The following is a 12096-nucleotide window of genomic DNA, read 5'->3' as shown; positions in this document are numbered from 1 at the left end:
CAACCAGCCAGCCCCAGCACTGTGGGTCATTTTGTGGGAGCCCCTACTCTAATTCACACCATGGGACCTGCAGGGGAATCTCTGGGGCTTACCACTAGGAATCTATGAACCGAAAATCTGAACAAATCAATTACTAGTAAGGGGATTGAATCGGTGATGGAAAATCTCCCAGTGAAGAAAAGCCCAGACCAGATGGCTTCACTAGTGAATTTCAAGGAGAATTGACACCAGTCCTTCTCAAACTTTTTGGAAAAAAATGAAAAGGAGGGAACACTCAAACTCATTCTATGAGGCCAGCATTATCCTGATACCAAAACCAGAAAAGGATGCTACTAGAAAAGTAAATGACAAACCAATATCCCTGATGAGTTTAGATGCAAAAACTCTCAATAAAATACTAGCAAACTGATTTCAGTGGCACATCGTAAGGATCGTTCACCTCATTCAAGTGCGATTTATCCCTGGGACACAAGGATGGTTCAACATATGCAAATCAATCCATGTGCTAGATCACATTAACAGAATGAAAGAAAATAACCATATGATCATCTCAATAGATGGAGGAAAAGCATTTGACAATATTCAACATCCACTCATGATAAAAGCACTCAACAAATTAGGCACAGAAGAAACATATCTCAACATAACAAGACCATATATGACAAGCCCACCACTAACATCACACTCAGTGGAGAAAGGTTGGAAGCTTTTCCTCTAAGATCAGGAATAAGACAAGAGTGCCCACTGACACCCCTCCTACTCAATATGGTACTAGAAGTTGTAGCCAGAGCAATCAGGCAAGAAAAGAAACAAAATACATTAGAATTGGAAAGGAAGAAATAAAATTGTCTCTAATATGAAGATAACATGATTTTATATAGAGAAAATCCTAGTGACTACCAAAACACTGTTAGATCTAATCAATGAATTTCACAAAGTTGCAGGATATGAAGCTAACATAAAAATCATCAGCATTTCTATACACTATTAACAACAAATATTCTTAAAAAATGAATCTTCATTGCAGCATTATTTACAATAGCCAAGGCACAGAACCAACCGTAATGTCCACTGATGAATGAGTGCATGAAGAAGTCGTGTATATTTATACAATGGAGTATGGTGCAGGCATTAAAAAAAAAAAAAAAAAAAAAAAAAACAAGGAACTCTTACCATTTGCAAAAACATGGATGGACACAGAAGGCATGATTCTACGTGAGGTAAGTCAGACAGAGACAGATGCTATATGATTCCACTTACATGTGAAATCGAAAACACACAAACAAAAACCCATTTCAAACTCATTGAAAAAGAGATCGGACGTGTGGTTACCAAAGGCACAGGGTGGGAAAGGGAAAATTGGAGGAAGGTGGTCAAAACAAAGAAACTTCTACGTTATAAGACACATGAGTCACAGGGGCTACAATGTGCAGCATGCTGACTAGAACCAACACTGGTCTGGGATCTGCAGGAAACACACGTAAGGGTATAAATCCAGAGTTCTCATCTCAAGGGGATGATTTTTTTCTTTAAAAACTTTTTTTCTTTCTTTTCTTTTTACTATATTTATATGAGAAAATGGATATTAGATGAACCTACTGGAGTACTCATTTCACAATGTATGTACATCAAACCGCCATGCTGTGTGTCTTAAATGTATACAGTGACGTATGTCAATTATTTCTTGATAACACCTGGGAAAAAAATGCTTCTGCTATTACATGACTTGGTCAGAAGCAATACAAATGTGTCCCTAAACAGCTCTCCGATATGCACGGTTAAAAATTTGAAAATCAAACTTTTTTTCTATCATTTTAAAGGTCTTCCAGATGAAGGATTCCCATGGGTGTGGATGCATTTGATAAAAATGCATGGATGCAATATCCATCAGTTCCATTTCGAGAATATGCCATGGATGTCAGAGGGGAACAGAGGCCAGAGAAGGGCTCCCTGGAAAGTTGCCATTTGAGCAAAGATTCGCGAGAGGCGATGGTGTGAAGTCTGGATACCTGGGGAAGAGCTCCCCAGCAGAGAGCATCAGGTGCAAGCACAGATACCAGCATGACCTGTTTTAGGACCATGGAGGATTCCAGAATGCAGGGAGACGGGGAAAGGTCGATGAGGTCCGCAAGTGATGGGCAGGTGATGGTGTGGAGACAGCTTTGACCGTGGGCAGCACTCTGGCCACTGAGGGTTTTTTAGGAGAGGAGCGACGGTCTCACGCCTGCTGCGTGGGGCCTTCTAGAGGACTCAGAGGGGCAGGGTGGAAGCAGGAGACAGGCAGGAGGTCCCGGCTTGGACCCACGTGGTGGCAGGGGGGTGGTCAGTGCCATCCCAGCTCAGCTCACCCTCTGGGTCCATGACTACAAATGCCAACCATACACCAGCAAGGCCCGATGGCCTACCCACGGCCAGGCCTCTGCCCGAAACTACAGGCTTATGTGCCCTCTCCCTGCAGGGCCTCTCCGCTCGGATGCCTCGGGGACATCCCAGAATAACGTGTGCACAACCGAGCTGCCTATAGCCCCTCACCAGCTCCCTCGTCTTGGCTGATGGCAACACTCCCTTCCAGTTGTCCAGGCCTGAGCCCTCAGAGCCCTCCCGAACCCCTCCTAATGGCCAGTCCCTCAGCAGAAAGCGGTGGTGATCTCCCCTGAACGTGGCCTTGGATCGCCCTTCCCATTGTTCCCACACGCTTCCCATGACCTTCAGCCGGGTCCCTGAAGCCACCTCCTAAGCAGAAAGTGGGCTTCAGCCTCAAGCTATCCTCATCAACTCCCGGAAGGCACGAGACCTTGTCTCCCCCATTCTCAAAACCTTCCACTGGCCACCCTGTCTCAGAAAATAGTGGCTGATGGGCTCACCCCCCACCCTAACCCTCACCTCCTCCTGAGCTTTCCCTAGCTCCCTCCAGCCACACGCCTCCTCGTTGCTCCTAGGACAACAGCTGCCATGCTCCTGCCCCAGGACCTTTGCACTGGCACTCCCTCTCCATGGACCAGTCTCCCCCCTCACCTTCTGCAGACCTATATTCAAATGTCCCCTTCTCAACAAGACTCCGCTGACCACCCTGTCTCACTGCATGACCTCAGCCCTGACCACCCTGTCTCCCTGCATGACCTCGGCCCTGACCACCCTGTCTCCCTGCATGACCTCAGCCCTGACCGTCTAAAACTTCGTCCTGTCTTATTTTCCCCCATGGCACGCAGGCCTTTCTGACATACTATGTAATTTAGTTTTTTAAAATTCGTGTTTACTTCCACTAGCCCCTAAGCTCTACAAGGGCTGTTATCTGTTCATTCACTCTGTCTGCCCCGGGCTTGAACACTGCCTGGCCCACAGGAGTCATTCAGTACAAATCTGCTCGGAGTATGAATGAATGAACCTATGTTTTACTTGTAATGAACACACAGGGAAGGCCAGGCTCAGTGAGGTGGCTCAGCCAAGAGCCACGTGAACAGAGATCTGGAGGGGGGCCTCTCTAGGCGGCCATGCACCCGTGGTCGTGATGTGCACCCCAGTGGGCTGAGCGGCATCTCAGACGCGGCTTCCAGGCTGTAGGAACAGAGTAGTGTGAAGCGGGCCACTATGTCAACGACAGGGCAAGGCTCTGCTCACGAGGCGTTGTCCCCAGCCCTCCGCTGTGGGAGTGCATCCACAAGGCAGACCACCACCCTGTGCAGGCCCCGCATGGGGAGAGCTCTCCATGCACTTGCAGCTCCCTATCTAGAGGCTTCCAAATATCAGAAGCAGGGTGCCCTGACTGCAGAGGCCGCAGAAGGGAAGCCACGTGAGGTGAGGCTGGGCCGGGAGGCAAGGTCCCGGCCACATGCGTTTCCAGACCCCAGCATACAGCCACTGAAGGGGCCCGGCTCCACTGGAGAAAGTGGACAAGAAGCCTGTACAATAAATTGGGCCCAAACCCGGGCAGCTTAGACCAGAAAGGCGGCAGGGAAGACAGCATACAGGTCGAGTGACACCAATCGGAATTGGTGGTGGTTGGTCGGGGAAGGAGTTCAGATGGGGAGCGAAGGGAAGTAAAGCGTCAAGGAAACTGGCAAGGTTTCCAAGCGGCAGCACCGGAGGGATGGGACCAGACCCTCTCCTGAGAGCATGCTGGGCAAAGCCCGGGTTGTAGGGGGAGGGCGTGAGCGGCGAGTGTGTTTGGGGCTGACGAGGCTCACGGCGCGTGGGCAGGTGGATGATGTGTCCAGTGCCGGCTGTAGCGCCGGGACCACGGTGCGCGTCTGGGAGACACACTGACGTAGGCACTGAAGCCCAGCGTAGACAAGACGGCTTGGGAGACCCACGAGGAAACAGCAGAGGACTCCAGCACTGAACTCGGGGGGAGGCAGCCGGTCTGCAAAGCATCACAAGGAGCATCGGGGGGTGGGAGCAGCCGTGTGGAAGGGCCACGTCCTGGAAGCCAAGGAGAGCAGGGCCTTCAAAGAAGAGGGGGCTGCGCAGTGTGAACTGGGAGTAGGAACTGGGAAGGGAGAAGAGTCCCTGGTGAGCCCAGCAAGAGCGGCTCTGATGGCGCACCAGGTGCCGCCCAGGAACATTTCCTGAGACCCTGGTTGTGAAACGGGGATGCTTACACATTGGTGGCCGAATGGTACCCAGTTTGGTTTTAATTAATTTAAGGATACACAGACATGAACATGTATGAACACCTGCAGGAAGGTAACAGCCGATGAAACCAGCAGGATGAAATGTCATTTCTGGGACAGCAGTGGAGCAAGTGCACTGAGCAAGTGTGCTTCAAGGACAGGCTGGAGAGGAGACACCCCACGTCCCTCAGGAGGGGGCAGAGCTCCCAGGACTGAGCAGACTCCTCTGCGACTGTCACCATCAGGTGGACCTCCAGAGGAGAGGAGGGAAAGACAGAGGTCTCCCAGGTGACATCTGAGCGTACCATGAGGACAGACGCTGAACGTGGGGCCAATGCTCTTGGTGAGCGAAGAAGAGCATCAGAGGTCAGAAGCTGATGGGATGAGCAAAGGCAAGGGCGTGGAGTCAGGAGCTGTGAATCGCTGACCGATATTTCTTTGTGTCTACTCTACAGTTACCAAGCAGGTCAGCAAAACATGCCATAAGAGTCTGTGGCTACCAGTGTGTCTGGAATCCAATGACAGGTGATACTGGACAGTCCTTAGCATCACCTGTCCTCCACAGGCTTCCAGTCAGCACCAGGACCCCCAGAAGCCTTACAGAGATGAAGAGACTAGAGCAAAGAAATGTCAAGCAGGGGATATTCTGACAGATGCAAAACCACATGAATTCAGTGACATAGGTGGGACTGCCCGTGGGGAGATGAGCTCAGCCAAGGAACAGAAGGAAAGAGCTGGCAAAAGGATGAACATGGACTTAACCAGAATCAAAACAGGGAGTCCCTGGGGGCCTGGCTGAAAGAGCAAGATATAAAGGAAAAAAAAAAAAAAACAATCTTTTAAGATTCATTGGAGAGTGTGTATACCAGGTGAGCTAGAAGAAGCAGGGTGCAATGTCAGAGCGCAGGCTCCACACCAGGCTGCACAGAACGAAGCTGACCCAGCGAGAGAGCAGAACCGTTACAATGCTGATCAGATAACAACCACCCACCAAAGCAGCCCAGGAATCCTGACCCTCCAGCAGGTGCACAGAGGTCTAGCAAGCTGCATCTTGAAAACCCCTCTGATTTAGGCATTCGTAGCCCGGATGTTCAGATGCGGGACCCTCCAGGTGGTCGAAGGAACAGCGGTCGATGCGCAGCTAGGAAGTGGCAGAACCCGCATTTCAGCTGAGGCTTAGCAAACCCAGGAAGGCGTCCAAGCCAATCCAAATCAGCAACAATGGAACCAGGAGCTCAGGACACTAGAATGGCAAGGAAGGAAGTTTTTTAAAGGAACATGTAATATTGCCAAGCCACTTTCAGAATGGTCTCATATTTGCTTTAAAAATGCAACAGCCATGTTAGGCAGCTAATCACAGACGGCCATGTATGTTTTCTGACTCAGTCGTCAGAAATAGTTCCTTGCCAAGATCTGATAGAACAGAAAGGTAGGTACCGACATATTTAGCATGCATGCTGAGCCTTCAATAGTAAGGAATCAGCATTACCATCGGGTGTGAATACAACAGTATCTAGTCAAAGAGGGATAGGTATCGAGTGATAGCTAATGAGTGAGAAAGACAGAAAGATAAACGGGTCTGTAGTATCCCCAGGGTCTGGGGACTGTTCCACTGACCGCTCTCTGTAAATCTCAGGGGTTATCTCACAAGCGGGGGCGGGGGGGCAGTGAGGTAGCCCACTGATCTCATGAACACATGTGTGCCGGCAGGGGGCGGTGACAGCTGGATAGCACGCTTAAAAAGACATGTCCGAGTTCATACCAAAAGGAAAACGCCACTGAGCTGGATTTTCGCTGTGGCAGAGCCGAGTGAGCTGCTGGCTTTGCTCTGGATGCAGAGACCTGGATGCTGATCATTACCCCCCCCCCTTGCCCGGTATCAGCGGAAGATAAATTCCACATTGAAAGTCACGGGTGTGCTCCAATAAGACAAACGGAGGGTGAAGATGACATAGGGAAGAAAGTGTCCCCCTCCAAGGGCTCCTCTGTCTGAGCTCTCATGAGCACATGGACCTTCTGGAGCCTAGCCTCAGAAGCGGAAGGAGGAGAGGTGCGGGAATGGACAGTCTCTGTATTCTCTTACTTCAGAAAAACAATCACTTTCCAGACACTAATTAGCTTTAGAACAACACCGCACAAATTCCTCTCGTACAAGATGCTGCTCTCTTTAAACCTCCTATCCTGGTTCTGAGACAGCCAGCCATGTGACAGAAATGCCTCCCCCCACTCCCACCCCCACCCCTCCATCGCTCACTGATCACCGATCACCAAGGCCATCCAGGGGTGGGGTGAAGAAACTGACATCTTTTCATTAAGGTCACTCATTTCTGGGCTTCAAGAAGCCAGTATGCATGGGTCAGTCAATTATAAAGCGTTGCATTTCACCAAACTTGACTTACTGGTGTTAAAATGGATAGAACCATCGAAAATGCATACACATACCAGTAAAGGATAATTCGAAAAGATCCATGAAGCATATTCAATCATGCAGTAAATACATACTCACTCGCTGTTTATTGATGTCACAATGGATTTGCTGTTACCTGCCCAGTAAAGGAATTTAAATATGAAAACTGAATGACCTCCAATGGGACATGGGGACTCAGTTGCTGACGTCTGCCATCAGGGATTAGACAGAAGCAAAGAGTACTTGTGCAAAATGGCGACACCCACCACTATATCGGCTTCCTTTGTTTCTGCTACAGCAGATCCCTAGGCTGCAAGCGGGTTGAATCCACAAGTCTATCTACTGGTTAATTTTCAGAGAACCAGGTATTTCACTCAAGGTATCTGACCTGACCAGTTATTCGGTCCAATCCTCCTGTTTTTCTGATAAAGAAGCAAAAACAGGCTTCAAGATCGCACAACTAGCTTACGGCAGTACACTGGTCTTATAACAATTTGAGATTATCTGTATTTTTATTTTTGATAGTGTCTGATTGGTTCAATTTAATGGCTTAATGGTTTCTAACCTTTCAGCTTTTATTTTATTTATTTTTTTTAACCTTTCAGCTTTTAAATTGCTTTGTCAAAAGGTTAACATCCCATACCCATGCTAGCCAAAACAATAACCACCAGCTACACGGGCTACCTAAAATGTAGCTAATCCAAATTGAGATGTTCCCTAAGTGTAAGACGTAGCATGAAAAAGAAAAAAACAAAAAACACACACTTGTAAAATATCTTATCAGTATTTTGTATCAATTACATCTTTAAAATATCATTTTTTGATAGACTGGGTTAAAGAAAATACATTATGAAAATTAATTACACCTGTTTATTTTTACTTTTGTAATGTGATTCCTTGCACATTTTAATTTATGCATGTGGCTCACACAATTTATTTATTTTGGACAGTACTGATTTATAGGAAAGCACTTAACTGCATTAAGGACAGGAGCTATAAGGAACCTTGCTTTCCTGAATTTGCAAACGGTGAGAACAAAGCAAGAGAGGGTGGGAGAGCGCCTGCTCCGAGCACTTGGGAGAATCCCTACCTGGCGAAGGAAGAGAAACTTGCAAGACTCATAATAAAACAAAAACTGAAGACTAACTTGAAGTCAATTAAACAACTTCAGGTTAATCCTTACTTGCACATGCATGTGTAAATTTAACTTGTAAAACATTAGCAATCGTGACGGTGTGACAACCATCACCTTCCCTTTTGATTAAGAGCAGGTATTTTCCTAGATAAATCATAACCAAAAGCAACGTTCTAGGAATCAGTGTGTCTTTAAAGAGACACGTGCCCATGGTAAGTAGCCAAACCAGATAGATAGACAGATATCTAACCCACCTTACAGGTGAGAATGGGACACAGAAGTTATCCGAATTGAAAGTTACCGGTCAGCACTGAGCCCTTTCTAACTTAAAACAGTGTGCAGGCCATCTCCTCACCCCAGAAAACCAAATGCTCCTCTTTATAACAAACAAAATTTTTAGTGCAAAAATTCACTGCATTTATCTTGGGGGGGTGGGGTGGGAAATGACGACTCTGTCCAAATCAATAGGCTAATTACGTATCAACCATGGCAACAAAATCAGAAGAAGGAACATGTGTTTACTGTCACAGATGCACTCTCTTTTTGACAAAGAACCCTTGTTATTTCTCAAAGGTTCCAATTTTTCGGTAAGGTGAGCAGGTACGCGGTCGGAGACAGCATTCACGGATTGCTGAGCACGCCAGATTGCCAGACGCAAGCGCAAAGGCACTCCCACAACTCCGAATTCAATTTGGGTGTTTTCTGAGTCTCTCCTTCGGAACAACTATTAAATCTGTAACAAGAAGAGATTCTGGAGGTTTCAGCAATAACCGTGCACATTTAACTGCCGTCTGCAAAAGTAGCTCAGGAGAAAGCAGCGATTCTGGGCGCTGTGAGACAGTCACCTCTCTCTGCTCCCTTCCCCGTGCTCACCACTGGGAACGATCTCCCCCTTTAGCAAACTAACCGCCATGTGTTAAAGGGGATGAAAGTGTTTCCCTGCCTTGTCCCTCCTGTTTCTTTGAGATGAACTACGGGTCTTCCAGGGCCTCAGCCCACAGGAATGCTGGGCTCCTGCATTTCCAGAGACAGAACTGTTGACAATTTGCAATTTCAGACAACGACCCCCCCCAAAAAAAACAGTATTATCCCCCCACAAATATGTTAAATTTATTCTAGTTTTACCCTCCCCCCCACAAATACGTTACAGTTATTCTAATTTTACCCTCCCCTTTTCTCTCCCTCCCACTCCACTCCCTCAAATCCAAATGCCACTGGAAAAGAAGTGCTTTTGGACTGATCTGGAATGTGAAATGCTCCAGCTTTTTATTGTTACCTAGAAAATCTTCCTTAAAAAGAACATTTTATAGGTTTTTAGTTCAAAGCAGGAAAGGTCTCCTATGCTAAGACTAGCTTCTCGATTGGAAGGGGGTCGTTCCAAAGTTAATAAGGGCAGAGACGCAGAATAAATCCCCGAGGAAGGCGAGCTGTGTCACTGCACAGTTGGAAGGACTGAATCCCACCACGAAGCTCTATTTCACCCGCCAATGGAGGGCACCAGGGGTGCACCGAGCTTCCAGTTTAAAAGTCTCCCAAACCCCCAAGAATGGGAATTGGTTTTAAAGGAGAACAGCAGCATTTTTCCGGCCGGGGCCGGACGGCTGGAGGACTCGGGGCGAGAATCCAGCAGTGCTTTGCAGGGAGCCGGGGAGCTCACAGGAGTCATTGTCATCTTGGGAAGCCACATTCTTACAACTACAGAAGGGGTCCGGCGCCTCTCCTACCCCTGCCCCGACCCCAGGGAAACGGGGGGGGGGGGAACACATGCAGCGATGGTGAGACACATTCTTTAAGAGGAGAATTGAAATTTATAGTCAAGTCTCAGCCAAGCCCGTCAAGGGCTGCGGTGTGGTCCGAAAACATGCTGAGCAAACAGCAGTCTCAACGTGCTCTGCATTTTCCTCTGCTCGAACCACATCTTTGAGGACTCCCGTAAACCCATTCAATCAACTTCCACAATGGAAACACCTGCACCACAGGGTTTTCTAAAACACTAACTCCTGTTTTGGAAGGAATCCCAAGCAACGCCTAAGAGACAGATTTTCTTGTTTAAAGCACACGTTGTAGACAAGGGGACCAAGATGCACGCCCTCGCTGACAAGGATACAGATATGCAGCTTCCCCCCCCGCCGGCCAACTCCATCCAGCAGCCCGATTGCTGACTCGCCCTCCCACACGGCGGCAATCCCTCCAGGGGGCTCGCGAACCGGGATGCCCAGGCCGTCCGTCGGTGGCCCCAGTGCGGACGCGGCGAAGCCACACCAGGGGACGGGGATCGTTACCTGAGGAGCCGCACAACTCCGCCCGGAGCTTCCCCGGAGCTCGCCTCGCCTAGGACAGGGCACCGCGCAGGCTGTGCAGCGGCGGGCTCCTCCCGAGGCAGGCGGGGCGCGCTCCCTCGCGCCGCCGCCGTGACGCTGCTGTCAGCTGCTCGCCCGCCGTGCGCCCCGCCACCTGCGCCCCGCGCCCCCGCGCCCCCCGCGTCCTCCCCGCACCTGCGCCCCGCGCGCTCCCCGCACCTGCGCCCCGCGCGCCCCGCGCACCTGCGCCCCGCGCCCCCGCGCACCTGCGCCCCGCACGCCCCGCGCAGCCCGCACCTGCGCCGCCCCGCCCGGCCGTCCTCCGGCCTGGCTCCTCTCGCTCCCTCTTCAGTCAGCGACTTCTGAGCCGCGCCAGCTGCCGCAGCGACCGCTGCTTTTGCTCAAATGGCGCCTGCCCGCCTCCAAAGAGCTTTTAGGTGCCACCTACTGCATGCTCCTGGAATAGACGGCCGGGACTGGAATTTTCTGAGAACTCCATGAATTAAAATCACTCCACTGGAAGTGCACCCGATTCTTTTGCTTTAGACCCTTCACATCACCAACTGTAATCACTACTAACCGCCTAAGCTTTTCTTGCAGTGTCCGGATACTAAATGAAAAACCTACTCATTGAGGAGGCAGGTGGAATAGGGCCATGCCGATAGCCACCCACACAGTGCAGATTAATACATTTTCATTTAATAGACTCGTGGGACAAAAAAAATCACCATTGGAGATCTGGGGCTAGAATTGCCTTTCCACTGAGTAGTTTCACATTAGCGTTTGGGGGGAAATAACCAGGTGTACTGTCTCACATGGATAAACCTTTTTGTCTGAGAAGCATTGATCAGAAACAGGTGAATCAGCAAGAAATAAGATTTATGGCTAACAATTCTGTGCCAACACGTTTTAAATACTTGCCTATAACACTGATGGGATATTGAATTTAAACTACAGGTTTGAGGAATATTTCTTTGCCCTATTGTAACTCATTCTTTTTTTAATACCAATTTTTCCAAGAGACTCGGCAGTGTTTTGTTGCTCTTTAAATTTGATGTAGCTTATAGAATCCCATTTACCTGTTTAAACCTGTCTTGAATTTCTGTGTAATTTCAAATTGCCCTATCCTTTGATGTTCATTTCCAAAGTACATTCCTGCCGATATTCACAGGAAATAGATGTTTTTAAAATCTTACTTAGAATGATAATTATAATCAAGAAAATGTATTTGTCCCACCAGTTCACCCTAATCCTGACCTAGAAGCTAAGGCCATTGGAATATGGGGGAAAAAGTCATTGAAGGCTACTACGGGCAAATCTACCCCTATGTTAATGATGCAGGAAATCAGGGTGGCCGCTCCATCTGGGTCTCCTCTTCAGTACAAAGTCATCCCAGGGGAGGGTTCAGGGACACTGACGGTGGGTTCTGGGCATCGCCCGCTTCCATTTCTGGAATCTGAAAGGACCGCGGAGGCTAACAAACTGAGATGTTGTTTTCCATGACAACCCGAAACGTAGGTTACCAGGTTAAATGGTAAAGATGGAAGTTGAGGACTAAGTAGGGAATGGTGAAGAGATTTAACAGTGTGGGAGTACTGAAGGCAGAAAGCCCGTCCTAGCCCAGGGCTGGAAGGAATGAGAATC

The 12096-nt window shown here is 48.8% G+C and overlaps 1 protein-coding gene across 4 annotated transcripts in view; it reads right to left on the bottom strand.

Annotated features, from left to right (window-relative positions):
* The window catches only part of DIRAS2 (DIRAS family GTPase 2), a 30723-nt gene extending 19871 nt beyond the window's left edge, over positions 1-10852 (bottom strand). Inside the window, exon 1 of one of the 4 annotated variants that reach the window (XM_073878182.1) lies at positions 10750-10852. The gene's annotated coding sequence lies outside the window, so the exon portion shown is untranslated. Of the gene's footprint in view, positions 1-7116; positions 7137-10434; positions 10574-10718 lie in introns of those variants that run through there. The other 3 variants (XM_073878184.1, XM_073878183.1, XM_073878186.1) reach the window with 3 other exon arrangements.
* Positions 10853-12096: the final 1244 nt, after the last annotated feature.

The sequence above is a fragment of the Callorhinus ursinus genome, unplaced genomic scaffold (assembly GCF_003265705.2).
Source record: "Callorhinus ursinus isolate GAN/ISIS: 27379988/994484 unplaced genomic scaffold, GSC_fseal_2.0 scaffold28, whole genome shotgun sequence".
Lineage (NCBI taxonomy): Eukaryota > Metazoa > Chordata > Mammalia > Carnivora > Otariidae > Callorhinus > Callorhinus ursinus.
The sequence above is the reverse complement of the archived record's forward strand: the minus strand, read 5'-3'. Positions and strand labels throughout refer to the sequence as shown.